A 14,062-nucleotide genomic window follows, 5' to 3' on the forward strand; every position below is an offset into this window, starting at 1 on the left:
AATGTTACTTAAAATTCTTCTTCTCGTTGCTGTGAAATGTAAAAGTTCACTATTATGAAAATCCCATTTTTTTTTTTTGCGCTGGAGTTCGAACTCAGGACTGTGCACTTGCCAGGCAAGTGCTATGCCACTGAGCTACATCCCTGGCCCATGAAAACCCAAATGTAGCTTTTGCAGCCCCTTAAAGAGGATTTAATTATTGAAAGGGTCAAAAGTCTTCTGAAAAGAATTTTTGTCTCATTGTATCAATATGAGATTAAGGATAAAAAATAATAGGCTTTAGAGGACCTTCTTTCCACTTCTGTTGTCTTCTGCCAATGTTAAGATCATCCAAAAGCCTTTTAGCATTTTGAAATAATATAAAGTATTAAGTATAGCATACTAAATGAATTTCCCACTTTAGTCCTTCCAATTCCTGCTCATCTGCCTCATTTATTAGTGTGTATTGCTGTTAAGGATATGAAATGTATCAACACCATTTTTTTCAGGAGTTTATATATAGATATGTGTGCACTAATTACACATAGGTTTTAAAAACCTAGTATCATATGACATAGATTTGCCTACAATTTTTCTTTCACTCATAACCATTTTTTAGAAGTATAGTGTTTTTTTTTTTTTTGGTACCAGGGATTGAACTCAGGTCCTTGCACTTGCAAGGCAGGCTACCAAATCGCTGAGCTAAATCCCCGGCCCTAGAAGTATCGTTTTAATCAGAATGAAAGATTACTTCAATTTTAAAGGTTGTTCATTTTTTTTTATACGATGACATGTCAGGATTTATTCAATCATTCTCCAACAAATGTGCATTTAAACTGGTTCAGTTTATTCCCATAGCACAAGCAAAATACAAAAAATATGTTTCAATGGTATCATTGTCCTTATATCTTAGTATCTTCTATTATTTCTGAATTGATCGCGGAAGAAAGCATTTTTAATATTAATATATTTTTCCAATTTGCTTTTTTATAAGATTGTAGAAATTATTATTTCATGAAAGTATAAAAATATCAGTTTCCACATGCTCAGCAACACTGAATTATATTAATCTTTTAAATTTTGACAATGTATTGGGTATAAACAAGAATTCCATTATTATGGTAATGTGCATTTTCGTCAGTGCTATCATTTGATTGTGCTTTTCCTGTGTACCCCAAAGATTCATATCTTTGGTAACCAGGTCATGTAGATCATGTGTATAAATGGATTAATGCAGGTTTCACAAAGTGAGTTAGTTCTTGGGAGAGGAGGCTGTTATAAAGTGAGGCCATATCACATGCTAGTTTTTTCTTTCACATTTAAATTTTAAATTAATTTTATTGTTACATTTAATGTATACAGTATAATGACATTCGCTGTTGGAAATTTGTACCTTTACATAATCAACCTCGGTCCTAGTTTTTTCTTTATGTGCTCATTTCCCTTTCTGATTTTCTGTTATGTTGTGATAAAGCTACAGGAGTCTTTGATGGAGGTTAAACCAATGGAGCCAACATATCATGGACTTTCAGGCTCCAAATCTGTGAGCTAAAAGCCTCTTTTCTTTATGCATTACTCAGCCTCAGATATTTTTTTTCTACCATCAGAAAATAGTAAAATCTAAATCGAACATATTTTTGTGTTTTGTTAATGACTTTATGTTTTGCTTTAAATGCTATTTTTTTATATTTACCACTATTAGATTTTATTCATTTCTAGAAGACTTCTAAATATGAATGTTAACTCATTATATGAATGCCATGTACTTTTTTCATTCTTTAAAATGTGTTCATGTGTCATTAACTATATGAAAACATATTTCTATGTGATTATAATTATGATTCTCTTTAGGAGGAGACAGTTTTCTTGAACTGCTTAGAAAGCTATATTTTTTATTTTGTTTGAAAAACATAAAGTAATTATGATTAGGGTTTGAAAAAGGATAAAAAAATTTCTCCAGTCTATAAATCAAATGAAAATTCTTATTTTTAAATGAAAAATTATTTAAATTACAAATCAATTTAACAAAAATAAATTTTAAAACCTAAACAATTAAAAAAGACTGCAATTTGTATTCTAGTAAAGTAAGCATGACTTTTTCATATTTTGAAATGTTAATGTAATTTATTATATCATTAAGGGAAAATAAAAATATATATAATTATTAAGATATGTGCCAATCCTTTCCATAAAAAAATAAAAAAATTGTATCCAACTTCCACAGCTAGTTTTCAAAATACAGAAAACAGAAATGCAATGGGCCGGTTCGGTGGCCTGCCTTGCAAGCGCAAGGACCCAAGTTCAATCCCCGGTACCAAAAAAAAGAAAACAGAAATGCAAGATAGAGCTGCCGGACCTCTGCAGCAGACCAATAACAGATGGGGAGCTATCCAGCAGCCCATCAACAGCCCCAGCCTGCACCTCTGGCCTCCTGGCTGTGCTGATACCTGGATTCACAGCACAGAAGCACAGGGCGGTCATAAAGGCCACTGTCCTGAACTCTAGCCTCAATTTTGATTTAATTCACACAGTTAAAGATAACAGATTAATAACTACCACAAACTGTCATCTTCTAAGCTGTGCTTGATGCTTTTGGGTTGCTGATTGTTATCACTTGGGCTAAGATGTTGTGATTAATCTAATTAGTTGTTCTTCCTGGTATAATGAAAAGGAGATTGCCTCAGAGTCATTAGAGACTCAAAACCTAAAGACAACCTATAACAGGAAGATCGAAGTATTAACCAAGATATCAAATCAAGGACAGTACCAACAACAAAAACAAAAATGGGAAGACATTCAAACAAGGCTCAAGTACAAACATGTACTTCCAGCTTACTGAGGGACAATTCTAGGGGAAATGAGGTGGAAAAGACTAACAATCAGCCACCTGCACATCCTGAACTGATAGCACAGGAAGTAACAAAACAGATGAATGAGGCGCTAGAAAAATTCAAAGCAGAAATAATTTCCCAGATAACTACAGAGATGGTGAGCAGAATGAATGACATGATTAGAGACTCTAGAACAGAAACAGGTAAAAAAAAGACAAACATGAGCTCAGAACCATGATAGAAGCCATGAATTCCTAGCATAGGAAAGAAATAGAAACCATGAATGCCCAACAAAGGAAAGAAATGGAATCCATGAAACAGATTAAACAGATATCCAGGAGATTAAAAACTCTATTGAAAGTTTATATAACAGACTGAGTCAATCTGAAGACAGGATATCAGATATAGAAGACAGGATGAAGGTCAGTGACCATGAAAAGAGAGATCTCTCGAAAACAGTAAGGGATCAAAGAAATCAATCCAACAGCTCCTAGAAGTTACAAAGAGAATAATGTAAGTCTGATACGAGTCCATGAAAAAGGAGAAAGTACAAATTATTAAAAAACTGTTCACAGAATTAATGATACAAAAAGAATTTGATATACAGATAAATGAGGTATATAGGACTCCAACTAGCTATGATAAAAAAAAAATCTACAATTACACATATAATAATCAGTATTCCGGAAACTCAAAAGAATAACAAAATACTACAACCAGTTAAAGAAACAAATCACATGCAAAGGAAAGCCCATCCGAATCACAGCAGACTTTTCAACAATCCTAAGTCAAGGAGAGCCTGGAGTGAGGTATTTCAAGCCCCAAAACTAAAGAACTTCAAACCTAGACTGAAGTATCCTTTGAAACTATCTTTCATAATGGATGGGGAAATAAGGTACTTCCATGACAAAGAACACATGAGAAACTTCATGAATACTGAACCAGCACTTCAAACAATTCCAAATAATATCCTAGAAAAAGACAATGAAGATTACAATTTCATGAGGACCAACAAAGCAAACCCAGCAGGCAAGGCAAAAAATTAAAGGGAGGGGGGGGAAATTAAAAGAGCCGACAACAGGATAATAACATGATGACGATTAAGTCGATACATATAAATTATAGCCATCAATGTTGGTCTGGGGATTTGGCTCAGTGGTTCCACCACCTGCCTCTCAAGTGCAAGGGCTCAAGTTCAATCCCAGGTACAAAAAAACAAAACAAAACAAAACAATTAACCATCAATGTTAATGGCCACAATTCTCCAATTAAAAGAAATCAACTGGAAGAATGGATTAAGAAGCAAAATGCAAAAATATGCTGTATACAAGAAATGCAGCTACTTAAAAAACAATCTCATAGACTGAACGAAAAAGGTTGGAAAACAGTTCTCCATGTGACAGGAATCCAGATAAAAACTAATTAAGAGAGACAAAGAAGGTCATTACATCTTTGTAAAGGGAACAACCCAAGAGGAACAGATGACAATCATAAATATATATATGCACCAAATACTAATGTGCCCAACTATACAAAAGAAATGTTAAGGCACAAGAAAAACCAAATAAGCACTAATACAATTGTAGTGGGGGACTGAAATAATCCAGTGCCACAAATAGACAGGTCATCTAGGCAAAAAAACCAACAACAAAATACTAGAACTGAACCAAGCTTTTGAACAAATGGACTTAACAGACATCTGCAGAGTGTTCCACCCCACAAAATCAGAATATATATTATTTTCAGCTGTACATAGTCATTCTCCAAAAGACCACATACTAGCTCATAGAACATGCTTAAGTAAATGTAGAGAAGTTGAAATTATCCCATGTATACTATCAGACCATAGTGCAATTAAATTGAGATCAATAACAAAAGAAACTGCAAAAACTTCAGAAACACATGGAAACTGAATAACATTGTCTTGAACAACCAATGGGTCACACAGGAAATTAAAGAAGAAATTAGTCAGTTTTTACAAATAAATGATAATGCCACTACAATGTACAGGAATCTACAATATACAAATAAAGCAGTTCTATGAGGCAAATTTATAGCAATGAATGCCCACAGTAGGAAAATGGAGCGAGCTCAAATAAACAACCTAATGATGAAGAGCAAGACAAGCCCAAAGCTCATACAATAGAGAAAATTCTAAAGATCAGAGCAGAAATCAGTGCAATGGAGACTAAAAGAATGATACCAAAAAAAAAAAAATCAATGAATCAAAGAGCTGGTTTTTTGAAAGAATAAATAAAATCGATAAATCCTTAGCCAACCTTCAGGAAAAGGAAAGAAAAGGCTCAAATCTATGTAAATAGGAATGAAAAAGGTGAAGTCTCAACAGATCCAGCAGAAATCCAGAGGTTCATCAGTACTTACTTCTAGAACCTGTACTCTAATAAAATGGAAAATGCAGAAGAAATGGACATATTTCTTGATACTTATGAATCACCAAAGTTGAACAAAGAAGATTAAAAAATTCTAAACACCCAAATTATGATCAGTGAAATTGAAAATGTAATTAAAAATTTACCAAAAAGGAAACAGGTCCTGATGGATTCACAGCTGAATTCTACAAAACATTTAGAGAAGAACTACTAAGTATATTCTTTAAACTTTTAAATGAAATTGAGAGGGAAGCAATACTTCCAAATTCATTCCTGGAAGCAAGTGTTACTTTGATTCCAAAACCAGGGAAAGACCCAACCAAAAAAAGAGAACCACAGACCAATCTCCCTAGTGAACATAGACGCAAAAATCCTCAATAAGGTACTGGCAAACAGAATACAGAGGGTCATCAAGAAGATCATACCCCCTGACCAAGTTGGATTTATCTCAGAGATGTAAGGATGGTACAACATACATAAATCAATAAATGCAATACATTGTAATAACAGAGTCAAGGACAAAAAACATCTGATCATCTCAATAGACACAGAAAAAGCATTTGACAAAATTCAACACCCATTCATGATAAAAACCCTGCAAAAATTGGAATAGACAGTGTATACCCAGACTTCAAACGATTATCTAGTTAATGTAATATGTGCCCACAAATTCTTCACCCAGTTCAACAACAATCATTTTCCATGTTCCCCCTGCGTTTTTTCAAATGCCATCCGAAATTAAATTCTAAATATTCTAATTTGTCTTAAATATTTCAGTATTCATCTCCTAATAATTCTTCTCCAATTATAATATCCTTTTAATGCCTCCAAATTAACCCTAATTATATAGCATCAGTCCACAGTCAACTATTCAGTACACATGTAAATACTCCCAATTGTACAATTTTATTAGTTGTTTTCTTGAACTCTTTCAGACCAGAGTATTACTTTTTTGTGGTTTCCAGATTTGTACCTTTATATAACTTGGTTATATTTTCCCCATTCCTCTGCCCTACCTTCAACCCCTTCAGCCCTCCCTATTAACAAAGACTGTTTCCATTTTTCCTTTTCTGATATTTAGTCCTTTCCCTTCTTTTTCCCTATCCCTCTCACTTCCCCTTCAGACCTTTTGTTTCACATTATTATTCATTTTGATCCTTACTTACACTTTCTGTTTCTCACACCAGAGTAACCATTTAGTATTTACATGAGCCCTATTTATTTTACTTAAGAGTTTGGACTCAATGTGCATCCATTTAGCTATAAATGTCTCTAGTTTCTCATTCTTTATAGCTGGGTAGTACTCCACTTAGGAAAAAAAAAATCACATCTTCTTTACCCAGTCTCCAGTTGATGGACAATTGGGCTGTTTCCAAGTTTTAGCTATTACAAACTGTACCACTACGCACATGAGTGCACACATATCAGTATGGTATGATTCTTTTAATTCCTTCAGGAAGATAACCAGCAGGAGAATAGATGGGTCAAATGAAACCTCTAATTGTAGTTTTTTTTAGGTATCCCTATACTGGCTGCACAAGTCTAATCTCAAGTCCATTAATTTCATTTGGCTATTTCTATAGTTTCTATAGCAGTAGTCTTTATCTTTCACCCATACATATGTACATATACCTCTAGTTTTAAAAAGTTTCCCAGAAAATGTACTCTATGTTTGGGTTTTATTAGAGAAACTATTATTCCTCCCCCATTAACTCTCCCTTTAATGCTTTTAAGAGTATTCTACAAAGTAATCTTTGCAAATATTACCTCTAATGTGCCACAAAATGATTAGTTTTCTTCACAGTCTATTTCCTAAAATTAAATCTATGAGAAGATACTATGAGGCATATATCTTAATATCATTAAGTAGATAGAACTACTTAAGTAGGTAGACTGAACTAGACAGACAAGGAGACATTCAGGGGTGAGGGATGGCTGGCTGGTAATGAAAATAGATGCAATAGGATGGAACAGGCAATACAATTTAAGGGAGTGCAGACTGGTGCAACCACTATGGAAATCAATATGGAGATACCTCAAAGAGCTGGGACTAGAGGTTCCATTTAACCCAGCCATCCTTCTGCTGGGTATCTTTCCAAAAGAATTAAAAGAATCATATCACAGAGATATATGCACACCTATGTTTATAGTGGCACAGGTTGTAATAGCTAAAACTTGGAAACAGCCCACTTGCCTATCAGTTGGAAACTGGATAAAGATGTGGTTTTTCTATAAAATGGAATACTACTCAGCCATAAAGAATGAGAAATTAGATTCATTCATAGGAAAATGGATACATATTGAGGATATACTCCTAAGTGAAATAAATAAGTCACACGTGTAAATACAAAATAGTTTCTCTGGTGTGAAAACTATAACAGTACATAAGATTCTAATGATGTAACTGACAATGTGAAATAGGAAGAAAAGGGCTAAAGGTGTAGGGAAAGTGGGAAGGGTAGGGGAAAGCTAATAAGAGAAAAGAAAAAAAATTTGAGAAAATGAAAAAGTGGAAATGAAGTGTTTTAAATGGGGAGGGGAGGAAGGGGAAAAGGGAGGGCAGGGACAAGGGGGAAAAATGAGAACAAAGACCTGTCATGTAAAGGTACAAGATCCTAATAATGAATGTAGCTGCACTGTATACTTAAAATGTACCAATAAACTCAATGAGGAAAAAAAAAAACCTGGGTGTTATGGTTAATTTCCCTAGAATTAAAGTTCATTTAGAAATGACAACTTTTTATTGCAATTCTTTATAGATTCTTGTCCATTTACAATTAATCACCCCACAATTTTTTTCAGTGATTTCTGACATACTTTAATGTTCTTATGACTTCAAAGTGAGTTTTCTTTTTTAAAAAAATTTGTGATAATGTGCAATGCTGGTGATAAGGAGAACATTATTTGTCCTTTTATAGCTGACACGGGATACAACAACGTTATTTTAGAAATAATATTCCTCTAGAGCCACAGACCATGAAAATAGGACCTGCCACTATCTGCAGTTGTATTACCTACTAGTAAGCAGACTCCTTTGATTTGCAGTGGAATAAAGATTCATTATTACTTCATTAACTTTTTTTTCCTGGTACCGGGGAGGGGATCAAACTCTGGACCTTGTGCTTGCCAGGCAGGTACGGAGCTACTGAGCTACATTCCTGGCCCTCATTAATGTTAAGGGATGCCAATTTTTCAAAATGTTGAACACAATAGGGAGGAAATATATTGATTTCAGGGAAAATTACTGGCAAAAAATTGGAAAAAATCCTCTCATATTCTTCAACACACACACACACATTTCTAAAATAAAATTGAAATAAAAATATAAGGTAGCTATGAAGGGAAAAGAAGTCACAAAGAACAATATACTACCCATGACAGTGATTTTCACCCTTTGTGAATTAGTTTCCCTGTAGAGAGGAAAAGACCTTACCATTCTTATTTTTCTCATTCTCATTTTTCAACTGGAGTTAGGAGAGGCAACTTAATAACAGATATTGCTGAACAAATTTAAGGAGATTATGCTTCTATCTACTTTGAGTTATACAGAATTATGCTTTAAAATCTCTGTCTTAATGTGTAATTAGTGGGTAATAATGGATCCCAAGTAAGTTTGATCCATTTGTATGTAACATACTGTTAAGAGTGGCTGAGCAACACACAACAAAGTAAATTAAAAATGACAAACCACCAATAATGTATATTGAAATAATGTATGGAAAAGCAAGTGGAACAGAATAGAATACCAAGGTTACTCAATCCTGGTGATATCATTATAAAAGTGTTTTTCCAGAAGTTAAGGGAATTTACATTTTACAGAGAAGTTTCAAGTCGCTTCTCCCATTCTTTCACACTGAGGCATGACTCTAGCTTTCTATTTTTGATAGGGAAAAACAATTAAGGAGAAAAAGTTTTCTTTATCCTTTGTATGTCTGATATTTAACCACTCTTTAAATACTGACAAAGATGTAAGCCTTATCAATAAGTACATAAGGTGAAAGGTTCTCTATTCCAGTGATAACCCCGTTAAGTGTTACATAGAGGATCAGAGGTGAGAGTCACAGGCAGTGGCTCTGAGATGACTCCAACATTGCCACTCCTGACACTCTTTTGTTCCTCACCTGCTTTAGGAGCAATTTACATGTACTGTAACTTAAGTGATTTTTCAGTCCTTCCAATTTGTGTCTCCTGATTATGACTGTTTTATCTCCAGACATAGGAAATGAGTTAGGGGCAATTTGCTATGCATCGGACTTGGGCAGAGTAAGTAAGTTTGGAGCATAGAAATTTAATATAATAAAACCACAAGTTGTGAAAGTGCCTTGCCATTTTGGAATCACTAAAAAAGTTTTAATATCTGGTCTTGGTGTATTGTTATCAAGTTATGTAACCATTTAAAACTTATGAAATAAGAAACTCATGTTATTAAACCATAAAATTGGTTAGAGATATCCATATACATTTTTTCTCTCAACACCACTTATTGAAAATGAGAATTATGATACAGCTGGGCATAAAATTGAGGAACTAAAAATGGTAGAACACTTGTGTTGTATTAATTTCATTTAAGAAAAAGTATGTGAGTCGAGCACTAAAATAAGGTAAACTACACCTTTGCCTTCATTATTCCATTAATTTATATAAATTTGGGGAAACAAATCACCTGTACTAAGTTCTGTTTAGTTGTTTCCTTTTATAAGCTTGAATTAGTCTTTTCGAGAATTATGTGTAACTGTTTGCTTTCTATTAAAATTACATTAAGTCTTGGTCTCCATAGGGCCACGTTTGAATACATTTTTCTGTTCCTGTGAAAACACATTATAGAAACACAGTGACTTAAAAAAACCTACTTATTCCCTCATAGTTCTATAAATCATAAGCCATATTATGTGCTCAACTAGCTTTTTTATTCAAGCTCTCACAAGTCTGAAATCAAGGTATCCCTTCTATAGTACTGCCCTTCTCCCAAGCTCATGTGATTGTTGGTAGAATTAGGAATGATGTACAATTGAAGGCCTGCTTTCTTGCTGGTTATCCAGTTAAGCTATTCGTGGTTCCTAGAGCCTGCTTGCATTTTCCTGCCACACAGTTCTTCCAAGTCACGCGACTTTGCTTCTTCAAGGCCAGGAGGAGAGTCTCTGACACTGCTTTGAATTTTTAATTTCTCTTTGACTGTAATTTCTAGATTTTCTTTTAGAGTCATTCCACTATAACAGGCCCACATGGGATAATCTTCCTTTAAAAGTCAATTGATTAATACAGGTGCTGATAATTCAGGAGTAAACAAAGTTGGGCCTAATTCTGATAGAGGTGATAGTTTGCAGTTGTTGTATTAGTTGATTGCTGGGAAAGAAATTTACAGGTTGGTGTAGAGTAGGTAAATGCAAACTTTAAAGTGAGTACATTCTGTTAGCTAAGAAGAAAGAAAATATTTTTCTTTTAAACTGCTTTATATATATATATTTTAAATCCTAAAAAGCCCACATCCCAGAAATGTTTCTCAGTCCCATCCCTACTCATTATTCCCAGCATGCCTTAATTTATGCTTTTAAGGTCTCTCATTGAGACTATGAACAATCTTTACTAGTCTTTTTGCTAAGAATCTACTTTCATTCCATTTCATCTTCACAGCTGCCAGATTATTTTCCTGAAAACTGAGAAAAGTCCTTGCCCTCATGGAGTTTACATTCTAGTAGAAAGGGCCAAACACACACACACACACACACACACAACCACAAAATTAACACGTGATAATGAGCTATAAAGAAAATAAAAACAGGTAAGAGGGAACAGTGATTGTAAATATGGTATTAATGCTCTCCAACTAAGGACCAGCAGTCAAACCAAGTTTGGTTTAATGTCTACTGCAAAGAGCTAGAGAACACAGGAAAAACAAAAAACAAAACAAAAAACCCAAAACCAACAACTTAGGGACTCTCCGTAAAATGGAACTGTAAAAGATACTACAGAATAGGTTTCATGTTATATGATTTATGGGAAGAATCAAAGCTTTGCTCTGGATTGAATACTGTCAAAGGGCAGAGATAATTCTGTAACTGAGTATTTTAACATAATGTACAAGGCAGGAAAAATAGGATAAGGTTCAAGAAAGTGGCCTTATACAACAACTAAAATGTTTGCATGTTTTTTGTAGTGTTCAGTCATGATTATGGAGGGGTCCTGTATTCATCTTGTCTATTATGGTCACTGAGTGTCCGTGCCTCATATTTGGTTTTTTAGATTATTTATGTTCAAGAGAACACTGACTTACTTGATGCCAGGCCAGCTGCCAGTATCAAGGCCTAGCTAACAGTATGAGTTTAGCTCCTGGCTGTCCAGGTCTGTTTTAATTTTTCCACTAACAAATATAACAGCTGATACAATTATTTCATACTTGCAGTTTATAATTCTTACTCATGATTATTTCTTGGATATTTATCAGTATTACTACTTAGGGTAATGAGTTAAAAAAAGTATTACAGTTTTGGTGAAGTAGCAGCTTACTTAATCACTCAAACTATGCAAGACTTTCTGCTATATAGCGTGTTAAAGAGAAAGGGGGAGTGATACCTAGACTTCAAGGAATTTGCAATTTTTCTGGGGAGTAGTATGAAACTATATCAAAAGTGTCAGTCACTTGCCTCATTCAACTCTGACAATTAGTTCCAGATAAACTGTGTAGTTTGATGAGTCTGCATGGACAGGCTATACAGGAATCACATACAAATCTTGTGAAAATAAGTAAGATTACAGGACTCCAACTCCAAAGAGTCTTATTCAGCACACAATCCCCAGATTTATTATTATTTTTTTCTTTTATTGTTAAGTGGTATTTACTGGATGAATATACAAATTTGTTTATGCACTCTTACTGATGGATGTCTGGGCTGTTTGCAATTTTTTGGTGCCCATACATAAATTTGGTATTAGCATTTTTTGTACAAGTATTTTTGAGACTATGTTTTTATTCCTTTTGCATAAATACCAAATGTGTGATTGCTAGGTCATACCGTAGATATATGTTTGATTTGTATTAAATGGATAGGCACATAATTTTGATAAAAATAAACAGATTTAGAACTGACCAAAATGCAGCCTAGAAGAGATGACATAGGATTGCTATTAAGTCTTAAGCAAACTCTGTCATTCACTAATGAAGCTCTGGGCCCTGTTAAGAGCCTCTTACATGCAGGCAATGGGATGAAAGCTGTGTAGATACTTGTAGATAAATGTAGTTAAATGTAGTTTGGTAGTGAATAATGGGTATGTGAAAAATTTCGACATATTTTTTGCTTCTAATTTTCTTTGAATTCTATTTCATTATGATTAAGCCCTGAAAGGGGAATTCCTGAAAAGGACAGACTTAAAATCACAATAATTTCGGAGAAAGGCCAGTAAAGCACAGTTTGATGACATGTTTGGGTGAAGGCTGTTTGAGGCAGGCCCTTGTAGTAGAAAATTGTCTTGCCTCAAAAAGTGGTGTCTAAGCTGATGGTCCCTGAGTATTTCACAGTAGTGTTTTCTCAATAAACTTTCTCAGGTTATCCTTAGCTTTTAAAATCACCTGCCTGTCACCTGTCAGCAGGTAACCAGACTTCACTTGATAGCATGAGAAAGGAACTGGAACTTTTTACTTTCCCACCAGAAACATTTACCTATCTGTCTCCATCTTTTATCCTTTTCTCTTTCTCTCCAAAGACATTTACCTAAAGCAGTCTATTTTATCTTCTCTTACTTTTTTTAAATCTACCTGTATAATGGTTTGAAAAGCCTCTCCAAAATTCATGTTGAAATTTAACTATCATTTTAATATTAAGTGCTGGCACCTTTAAGAAAAGTGTACAAGAGTTGAACACTTCACCTTTATATGTGGATTACCACTGCTATCTTGGGAGTGATTTCTTGATTAAAAAAAAAATGAAGACCAATCTTCTTTTCGTCTCTTGAAAGCTCTTATGCCTTCCACACTGTTATAAACACCTAGACATTATTCTTGGACTACACAGCCTCTAAAATTGTGGGCCAAATAAAATCGTTTATAATGTATTGTCTGTGATATTTTGTTATAGCATTAGAAGACAAAGAAACTGGCACCATCAATATCCAACTTTCCCCTAAGAGCTCCACTCTGAAAGCTAATTCCTCCACACCAGGTAGCGCTCTCTGGTTGCTGCCCTTATCTCTGTAGTTTCACTATAGTTAAAACTATAACAGCAATGGCCGATTTCCTCTTTCTCATCTGGGCCATCAAGGTTTGTCACACGGACTGCACGAGTAAGTCTAAAGTATATGATGGATAGACAATTCCCAGGTGCAAATGATAGTCATCGAACGCTTGCAGCCTGTGACTCACTGGTTTGAGAAATAGTCTCTCTTTTGCATATAGGTATTTTGCTATATTTTCATTTTTAAATAAAGTTGTGGAAAGGTCGTAGTATGCAACAAGTATGAAAACAAGTGGGGAACACAGTGTGTACCGCACAACCACCTGGGCTCTCCCGTGATGACGGGCGCTGTCACCACAGAAAGCGAAATCTACCACTCCCCCCAGGGGACAGAAAGGCCCTTCCGGTGGAACCCAGTTCGCGGTTCCGACAGGGCCTCAGTTTCCAAGTTGGGGGCGAGGATGGAGCGTAAGGTGAGGAGAAGAGCCGAGCGGCTCCCGGCCAATGGCAGCGGTTGAACTTACACCTCAAAACGTCAGCGCTGCTGTGGAAACGGATGTCACACAGCTGGCTCGGAAGTCTCCTCCCGCTTCAGAAGCGGGGCGCGCGCAGCGGTCTCTGAGAAACCTGGGGCGACGCGAGGGAGAGGCGTGCGCCGCGCCCCGGGAGCTCCTCACCCTCGCCGGCCACCTCCCAG

Source organism: Fukomys damarensis, unplaced genomic scaffold (assembly GCF_012274545.1).
Source record: "Fukomys damarensis isolate Sample0158 unplaced genomic scaffold, DMR_v1.0_HiC HiC_scaffold_3, whole genome shotgun sequence".
Taxonomy (NCBI): domain Eukaryota; kingdom Metazoa; phylum Chordata; class Mammalia; order Rodentia; family Bathyergidae; genus Fukomys; species Fukomys damarensis.